Here is a 9956-nt window from a genome sequence, read left to right as displayed (position 1 = left end):
AAATTGGTTACTTAGTTATTCACTCCTAACTTAACCGTTATGTGGTGCATAACAATCGTGTTCTCTAATTACGAGCTGAAAAAACCTTGCCACCGAGTCAATACTTATTGGATCTTGTGTGGTCATGAGGTGGGACACCTTAGATTTGGCAGATAACCATTCCCTATCAGCAAGCAATGTGACTATGAGATTAGATCAGTCCCCATCTTAGGGTGAACACTTAATGAGGATATGTGAAACTGTTTCTATGTCACCCTTCCCACATGGGCTGACCCTATCCAGAGATGGAATTTTATTAAATCTTCCATATAGTAATAGAGATGGTAATTCATTTAATCTAGCAAACATAGATGCTGTTCGCTGTTGGGGTACAGTTAGGCATGTGAAATATTGCACCACAGATTGTTTATATGGCCAAGGCTCCCAGCACAGGGGCGAACATCTACTACTTGCCAATCTTGGAGCCACATGTGTACATTGTGCCAGACACATGGGTCCCAACATTTAAGATTTCAAAAAGTGAAGAAATGGTCAAGGAAAATCAAGTTGGCTAAGAAATTTGGCTGTGTGAACGAAAGAAATCAGGTCTGAATTTCTGGGGGTGGGGGATGTAACACTCTCTTCCTGGCTTCAGAAAAAAACCTTTGGTTACAGCTTCCTCTCCCTCCAGCACAGAACTGTGTGCAAATGTGCCGAGTAGCACTCTGCAAATATTTTGCTTCTTTTTGATACCAATGTCAAAACACTGATGTGTAATTCCAAAAAATTGTGCATAACTTACAGTATTAACCATACATTGTAGACTATTGCACTGGAAGTTTATATGTTCCAGGAGACTGGTTTGTTTGGAATGCATTCACTTATCTTCCACTCCTGGCCCTCCCCAACAGTCACTTTATTAATGAACCCGCACCTCAAAAAGTCATATCAGAAGGCACCAAATTTAATAGGAATTCATTTATTTAGCCAGAACGAATCTATGGAGCTTGTCCACTTCTGAAAACTGTCGTTCACTTTAAGAGCATAGGTAGCCTATAAAGTTTTATCAGTTTTATGCTACTTTAGCATCCATGGCTTCCCAGAAAGAATCCTGGGAACTGAGGCTTGGTGAAGCGCTGCAAATTTTGTTATAGATTCCTTCTTCCCCTCCCTTCAGTAAAAGTATCCAGGGAGCCCTCAGCAGAGGTAGGAAATGACAATTCAACCTGCGTAAAGTTGTAGTTTACATAAGCCCTCAAAAACCTTTTGGCGTTTATTGCAATATCTATTGGCAAATATGGCATTTCTTCTTGTCCTTTCCACTTTAACTGTTTTGCCTCCACAAGGTAGCAACAGCATTGCACTTGAGTCTTAGCAATTTCCCCAGTAAAAAATGATCAAAAAAGTGTGTGTGTGTGTGTGTGTGTGTCTGAACTTGGTTTAAAAGTGACAGCTCCAAAAGAAAACCTGCTAAGGGAGTGGGTGAGTATATAGTAGTTTTTGTGGTGTTTGACAAAAAGAAGCAGCACTGTTATTTTTTTCAAACTGATAAATAACTATTTATTAATATGAGCCCCATGGCGCAGAGTGGTAAGCTGCAGTACTGCAGTCCAAGCTCTGCTCACGACCTGAGTTCGATCGCGACGGAAGTTGGTTTCAGGTAGCCAGCTCAAGGTTGACTCAGCCTTCCATCCTTCCGAGGTCGGTAAAATGAGTACCCAGCTTGCTGGTTGTAAAGGGAAGATGACTGGGAAAGGCACTGGCAAACCACCCCGTAAACAAAGTCCGCCTAGTAAACGTCAGGATGTGACGTCACCCCATGGGTCAGGAATGCCCCAGTGCTTGCACAGGGGACCTTTACCTTTTTATTTATTCAAACATTTCGATCCCGCCTTTCCTTGCAGTACAAGACAGTTTACAATAATAATTTTAAAATATGCTGTTAAAACCAAAAAATAAAACAGCAAACCTCAAATCTCTACCTCCTTCCTCCCCTTAAAAGATGCCTCCCCCCCACGCACACACACCCATGCACGCTGGCCCTGTGTGACCGGGCCCCAGCCTCCCCTGCCCACACACACACACACACACACACACACCCGGCGGCGCACAGAGCCCCGCGCGACTGGGTCCCAGTCTCCATGACCTCTCCTCCCCAGAGTCCACAAAAGGGCCCCCCCCCGAAGCCCAATCGGCTCCTGCATGCATGCTCTGCCGCAGGGAGCCACCAGCCTCTTTCCCCCTCCCTCTTGCTGCTCAACAGCCGACAGTCGGCGAGAGGAGGTCCAAAGGGCGCCGCAGCGCCGCTGTAAGCCAGGAACTCCCTCTGGGAGGGCCGCCCTGTGCCCCGCCTCTGCAGCATGGCCCTGGAGCTCCCGAGGGCCACAAAAAATGTTCTCGGGGGCCGCATACGGCCCCCGGGCCTGAGGTTCCCCACCCCTGGTATATACCTTTGACTGTTCTTATATGTATCTTTCACTCTTGTATTGTTGATGTCATATGTGTAAGCACCAATAAGATTTCTTGCTACTTTTGTACTGAAGACTCCGTTGCAGATTTTCTAACCATTGGTACTGGCACGGAGGTGCCTATTTTGTATTGTAACCTCCAGGTACTAGCTGGAGATCTCTTGCTGTTACAACTGATCTCCAGCCGATAGAGATCCGTTCACCTGAAGAAAATGGCTGCTTTGGCAATTAGATTCTATAGCACTGAAGTCCCTCCCCAAACTCTGCCCTCCTCAGGCTCTGCCCCCCAAATCTCCAGGTATTTCCCAACCCAGAGCTGGCAACTCTAATCATGGAATCAAACCCCCAGGGCTGTGCAACTGACAGGCCACCTTTCTGTAATTTACAAGTTTTCATAACATCTGATCTGCGCACTTCCATTGCTTATAAAAGCCATAATGCGGTGCAATAAAAGTATGTGAACAAAAACTGCTGTCTATGTAACTTTAAAACTACAAAGCCCATAATGCAGTGTATCTGATCAAAAATACAACTGTGTGGAAATGTTCAGGGCCTGTAACTTAAATGAGCAATGCTGGTTATCTATAGTAGTGGACAAGCCAAAATCTGGACAGCAGATGAATTTTTCAAAATGAAAATCTGTTGCTTTGGCCTGTAAGAGAAACTTTTAAGAAAACAGATTCCTCCTGTACATTTCAAACTTCCCCTGTGTGAAAGGGAATACAAAAGCACATCCATATAGTTGGAGTGGTAAATGTTATAGAGAACATACAATGTATGCTGTACATTGTATGTACAGTATGTATGTACTGTACATACAATGTATGTACATTGGTGGTAGAAAGTGCCATCAAATCACAGCTGACTTACAGCAACCCTGTAGGATTTTAAAGGCAAGAGAAGAACAGAGGGGTTTTCCAGTTGCCCATCTCTGACTAGCAACCCTGGAGTTCCTTGGTGGTCTCCCACCCAAGCAGTAGCTAGCTCCCATCTAAGTACTACTGAGCTTCTCAGATCTGATAAGACTGGGCTATCCTGGGCCATCCAGATCAGGCCCTAAAATGGAATGTTAAGTATACCTATTTTGATATATCCCCTGAGGGATGTCATGAGTTGGGTCTACAGCAGGAAGGGAGAATTAATCTGGATACAACCCTATGATTCCGTTCCACTACAATGGAGGCTGCCTCCAATCCTCCCCCCACCCCCAGGTTCCATCGTTTCCACCAATGCTTTCCAACTTCTATGTAATGCCACTGGGAGAGGTCATCCAGAGATTTGGGCTAAGCTGCCCCCAATATGCAAATGACACTCAGCTCTCTCTCTCACTACCATTAGATCCCAGGGAGGCTGTGGAAACTGTGAACAGGTGCCTGGAGACAGGTTTGGAATGGATGGGGGCTAAGCTGAAACATTATCCTGAAAAACTGGTGTGGGGGGGAGGTCTGACCCAGGAAATGGGTTATGCCTCCTAAAGGAGCAGGTTCGCCACTACCATCTATCATTGGTATTGCTGACCAGGTATGCTCCCTGTCCTTGCAGTGCTGGCTTGTAGCTGCACAGGAGCTATTCAGTCTGGCTTGATCCAGAGCCATTTTCACTTCCTAGGCCACTTCTGCTCTCTACCGCCACCTTACCCCACCTCATTGCACTTGGTTGACTAAAGGAGAAAAATGCCAGAATCAAGGTGCTTAATAAGCAGATGCAGCTGGTATGGAGAAGCTGCTGGCAGCCAGTCAGAATAGACAGTACTGGCCTCAAGGGACCTATGGTCTGGTTCAATATGAGGCAGCTTCATGTGTTTTTGTTAAAAGGAGGGGCCCTGGCTCAGTGGTAGAACATCTGTTTTGCATGCAGAAGGTCCTCAAGTCCAATCCCTGGCATCTTCAGCTAAAAAGGATCAGGAGGGGGTGATGTGAAAGACCTTTGCCGGAGACGCTGGATAGCTGCTGCCAGTCCACATGGACAGCCATGATCTCCCTTAGTACGAGGCAGCTTCATGTGTTTTGCAAGTGATGGCAAATGTTTAATCTTTGGAATTCTTGCCTAGCAGGCACTAGGAGTGTGCCAACAAACCATTGGCAGTTGTGCCTGGTACTCCTGACCGCTGTCAAGTTTTCCTTGCTAATTCTGCCCCCTTTGTACTCCTTTTTGAAGTCACAGGACACCTGTCTGCAGTTAATCCTATGACTTCATCTCAAACACAAAGGGTCAGTTAATTGGAGATGGGGGATATAAGTGCAGTGGTAACAAATTCACAGCATTTGTAGTGGATTTCCTCCCCCTCCCCCAATTCCTGAGACTGTGTGGCTAGGGCTACACAAAGTCCACGACACTGAGCCCCCTAGAGACACCTTTAAAACCAGGGAGCTACAAATTGGCCTTTTTTTCTTTCTTCCACGTGGACTTCAGCTGTCATTATTTCCAAAATAAGTTTTAATTAAAGCTGTCCACTCTACAATGTTCTGCACTTCAGCTGTGTAGCAAATAACACATTAATTTCCCCTGACTCCTAGTAATCTTACTCTGTTTTATCCTGTTAACATCTTGTTCTGGCAAACACCAAGGGGAAATAACAGGTGTTAGCAAAGAAACAATGCAGAAGAAGGTTTATACTGGAGATTAATGAAAGCCATCATCTTATTTTCCACTTCTTAATATTTTCACTCCTTGGGAAAAAATTTTTTTTACTCTCACTTGGATTTTTTGTGACGGATTCTAGTCTATTCAACCAGGCTATGCATAAATTTGTCCAGAGCTACAACACTATACAGTATTTTAACTTTAGGGTCATAACCTCTCTTCCTTGACAGCACCTCTGTGCCATTAACAGCTTTATAACAGGGAGACTTTCTAAAGACTGCTACTCCTGGTATGGAGATTTCAGTGACAGAAGATGATGAACCTATTGAATTTCTGGCTGTGAATGCAGAGCCTGGGGGTGGGGTGTGTGTGGAAGAGATGATGTTTTAGGGTGTGATGCATTTAATGTGTGACCGGGGACTTACCTTTAAAATAATGTGTAAGTGTAAGGGGTGGGTGGGAATTATCTCCCAGTGTGGGAAAGTGGCAGGAGGGGTGTCATTATTCCCTCCCTTTCACCCCACACACTTTTGCTAGTAGAAAAGGGCTGTTTGTCCCACTGCTGGCTCCATGTGTCTGCTCATCCCTCCAGATGTATACAAAGGCTGCAGTCCTAAAGAATTGGACTTCCATCTCAGTCAACATGATTAGGATTGCACTGTAAATCTCTTCCTCCTCTCATGAGACTGCCTGAGAGACCCCCCCCTTTTTTTCTAATTATTCTAGCTTTCCTTCTATCCCTTTCTCTGCACTCTGTCTAAATTCAGATTGTAAGATTCTTGGGGCAGAGGCCTGACTGAAGTTTTTCTGCAGGCTTTTCTGCTGCAAAGCATCATGGGCATTTATGGTGCAGCAGTAACAATAGTTTGTCATCTACCTTTGAGTCGGTAGGCTTCTTTAAACAAATATAAAGAGAAAGTGTACACAAAAAATACTTTTTTTGGCTGTCAAGTCACAGTCGACTTATGGCGACCCTGGGGTTTTTTTGAGGCAAGAGACACTCAGAGGTGGTTTTTCATTGCCTGCCTCCTTGTCATAATTCTGGTATTTCTTGGAGACATCCCATTGAAATACTTGCCAGTGTTGACCCTGCTTAGCTTCTGAACTCCGTCAGGGCTCTGTACTCTACAAAGCCTTTTTTTGTTAGGATATTGCCAGAAGGCGGCATCGGATATTTAGTGTTCATTCCTATGCAGAGTTGTAGATAATGGGCTTAGACTAGAGTAACTGCATAGAATTGCATTCAGAAAGTGTTCCCCTCCCCCATCAAACCAGTGATATGCTTATTTACTTGGAAGTAAATAAAGTCCAATAGGTTTTGTTCTCAAGTAAGCATGTATAGAATTGTAGTGTGGAGTGTTTTATTAGCAAAGCTTTCTACTATTGTGCATTGGCAAAAAAAAACAGTACAAAAATGAGGAGGAAGCCTTACAGAGCAGTATTGTGGTAGGCTGCAGTACTGAGAGTAGATTGTGTATGCCTCGTAAGCTTTCTGGCTGTTTGTGGGATGGCCCTTGTTGAGTGTTTGCCTGAGATTTTTGGAGGGTTGTAGGGATCCCAGCTCTCTGCTGCAGGTGATGAATGGCCTGCATGGATGCTTCGTTGCAGCAGCCCATGCCTCTGCATTAGCAGGGGTAAGGAGTCACCCCATGTGGAAGCAGCCCAGTCTTCCTTAATAGCTTCCTCCAGGATGCTGAACTTACCTGTTTTCATTGTTGTTGATGTTCCTTCTTTCCATGACTCTACTGAAACATTCTGTCAACCACAGTTCTTCCCTCCCCCACCAACAGATTGATTCAGTACAGCTAGCATTAAAGCTTTTGCAAACCCTTTAAGAATTCAAATCTAAGCATGTGTGCTTGGCAGTAAATTCCACTGTATTCAAGCTTGGTTGCCCAAGATTGCGCCCATTATTTCCTGTACAAACACCACCAAGGTCTGGCAAGTAGCCGCAATCAAAGGATACGTCATCTAAATGTGGCAGAGGATTTACATTTTGCTATTTTCCTGCATTTTGCCATTTTCAATTTCAACTGGATGTGGCCTGCCTCTTACTCTCATTGACAAAGCATTGTAGCAATAGACGTTTCTTCATTCAAACCAACAGGAAACAATGAGCATCTGCCAAAAATCTTTATTTTTTTGCCAAAGTGTTGTCATGCCAAAGGAATGCTATATGTTTTCTTACAATAATGAACAGTTTGTACCTTTTTCAGGGAAGGGAAAAAATGTAAGACAAACAATTGCCAGCAGGAGAAACAGAACAATATATTGCACTCATGAGACACAACATTTACTGAATTTTACTCTGCTGTCACCTGTAGCTATTAGATTGCAACGTTGACTGTCTTGGAAAGATCTCATGTAGCCATAGAATTGTTTCAGGTTGTTCACTGCTATAACTCATTACAGATTACTTATTAGAGATGAATATGGCATTTTGGCTAATAAGCAGTACATGTTCGAATTTTATTAGGATCTGCCAAATTAAAAAATGCAAAAGATGGTGTTAGATGTTTCAAAAGAGCAGTTGATATTAGTGCATTTATTCTCTGAATGGTACCTAATGCACGATAGCTTCTCCACACAAAAAGGCAGACAAGGTTTACATTAGCAAGTGACCATTGATGAGCTCCTGTTTTTAAGCTGTGATTTAAAAAATACGATTTTAGTAGTTCTTGGAAAAATAATATTATGCTGGATTATGATTGACATTGTTTTTGACGCAACATACTTATTTCGGGATTTCCTTTTTATTTGATGATATATCTTGTCCTACTCCAGAGCAAGTTACCATAAGAAATATATATAAAGACACAATTTCCTGTCCCAAAGTCTTTGTCTGTTATGTATTATTCCCTCAATGCTACTTGAAAATTCTGCAGTCAGAACTGCTGTCACCAGCTGATTGCACTGACTGTATAAACTTTCTGTCACTGTACATTTCCAATACAATCATGCAGTTCCTTCTTTGGTCTTTCATATATTGCTATATCTCTAGGTCAAGACCTTTGCTCTCTCTCCCAGCTCATTACCTTCAGTCATATCCAAGGACTCCCTCTGTTGACACCACCCATTCTTCCCTGATGCCTCCTGTACTAAGCAACTTTCCAGACCATTTATATCATACAACTATCCTCTTATCATTCAAGGTCCTGCTCAAAACTTCAAAAAACCAGAACCCAAAACCCTTCTTTTAATTGTTTCTTCTTGCTCTTTAAAACTGTAAAAAATCTTAGTGCGTGCGCTGTGACATCCTTAAGAGATCTTGGCATGCTATAACTTGCTTTTCCTATTTGTAGTATTAATAGATCATAATTTCCTCTGAGTAGGGACCTAGGCCTGTAAAAATCACCATGAATGCTGATTGGACTATATATAGAAAGTGGGCAACAGGAAGAAAAGAATTCAAGAGAAATTAGTGGTTCCATCCTTCCAAGGTGTAACATTATAAAGTTTTATATATTATGTATCCACTAACATTTTATGCTCAACGACGTAAACAAGGGTGTCATATAATAAGCCCTTGAACCGAGGTCATCTTACCAGCCCTTGCTTGTTCCATCTCATCCCCAGGTAAGGCTCGCCATGACAAAATACTCTTTGTTCTCTGTGGTGGTACCTGTTGGGATGCCTAAGAAGTTTGTAGAGTCCCTTTCCTTTCACAGTTTTAAAAACTGTAAAAGGCATTGCTTGTTAAAATTGATTGTGTGGCTTAATTCGATTGAGTGCTCTGATTTTGAAACTGATGCTGATATTGGGGCAGTGCTATATTACTGTTTACGGTTGATTTTAAGATATTTTCCTTATTCTGTGTTTTTAAAATTCTGTTAGTCATTTCAAGTTATGAAATGATGTATAGGGTTGCCAGCTCCAGGTTGAGAAATACCTGGAGACTTTTTTGGGCGGGAAAGCCTGAGGAGGGCGGGGTTTAAGGAGGGGGAGAGACATCAATAGGGTGTAATGCCATAGAGTTTATCTTCCAAAGAGGCCATTTTCTCCAGATGAACTGATCTCTGTTGCCTGGAGATCAGTTGTAATAGCAGGGGATCTCCTGCTACCACCTGGAGGTTGGAAACCCTAATGATGTGGGATATATATGTTTCAAAATTAGGGTTGCCAGGTCCCCCCTCCCAATCAGCGGGAGGTTTTAGGGGGTGGGGCTGCGGTGGCTGTGTGCACGCACAGGCGAGCTCACACAATGACGGCACTTCCGGTTTTACTTCTGGAAGTGCTGCATCACTGAGCCACGGCCGATTTAACACTCAAAACCCCAAAATTTTAAAATAGCCACGGCAATGTGGCACTTATGGAAGTGCCGTCATCTCTTGTGCGTGCCCACACACACACACAGCCCCAGCTCTGGAGTGGCTTGGTGGCTTGGCGGGCAATTGCCCACCAATATCACCCACTTGGCAACCCTATTCAAAATAAATGCCTTTAACACCAACCATAGAATGATTATTCCTTCTATAGCCATCTCAGTGGCCATAGATAATCAGATGTCCCCCCCGCCAATTAAGATATTCAAGGAGTCCAGGTCCACCCCCTGAAAGGACGGGATTTGAGCTTCAAGTATTTGAGCTACAAAGTGCCAGACAAACCCTGTTGTGCCCCTTTTAGGCAAAAGCGGCTTTCTACAAACTTCTGGTGGTGCTGGCAATAGGAGTTTGGTCCTTTCGTCAGGAATACCAATGCAAAGCAGAGCATGGCAACTAGATGTCTATATGCTGATTAGAGCTGGCAATCTCTGTGAATGACACTCTGTGTTTATTTGAAAGCAGCACTCAGTAAATATTGAATTGCGCTAGTCTATCATCAACACAGGTGCTGTTTTTTTCTCCTCCCTGTAAATACCAAAACTCTGTGGTTGCTGCTTACTCTTTCATATGAGTCACTCCTGCAAGGCTTCCCAAGGTGCTTCTT

The sequence above is a fragment of the Euleptes europaea genome, chromosome 11 (assembly GCF_029931775.1).
Source record: "Euleptes europaea isolate rEulEur1 chromosome 11, rEulEur1.hap1, whole genome shotgun sequence".
Lineage (NCBI taxonomy): Eukaryota > Metazoa > Chordata > Lepidosauria > Squamata > Sphaerodactylidae > Euleptes > Euleptes europaea.
The sequence above is the reverse complement of the archived record's forward strand: the minus strand, read 5'-3'. Positions refer to the sequence as shown.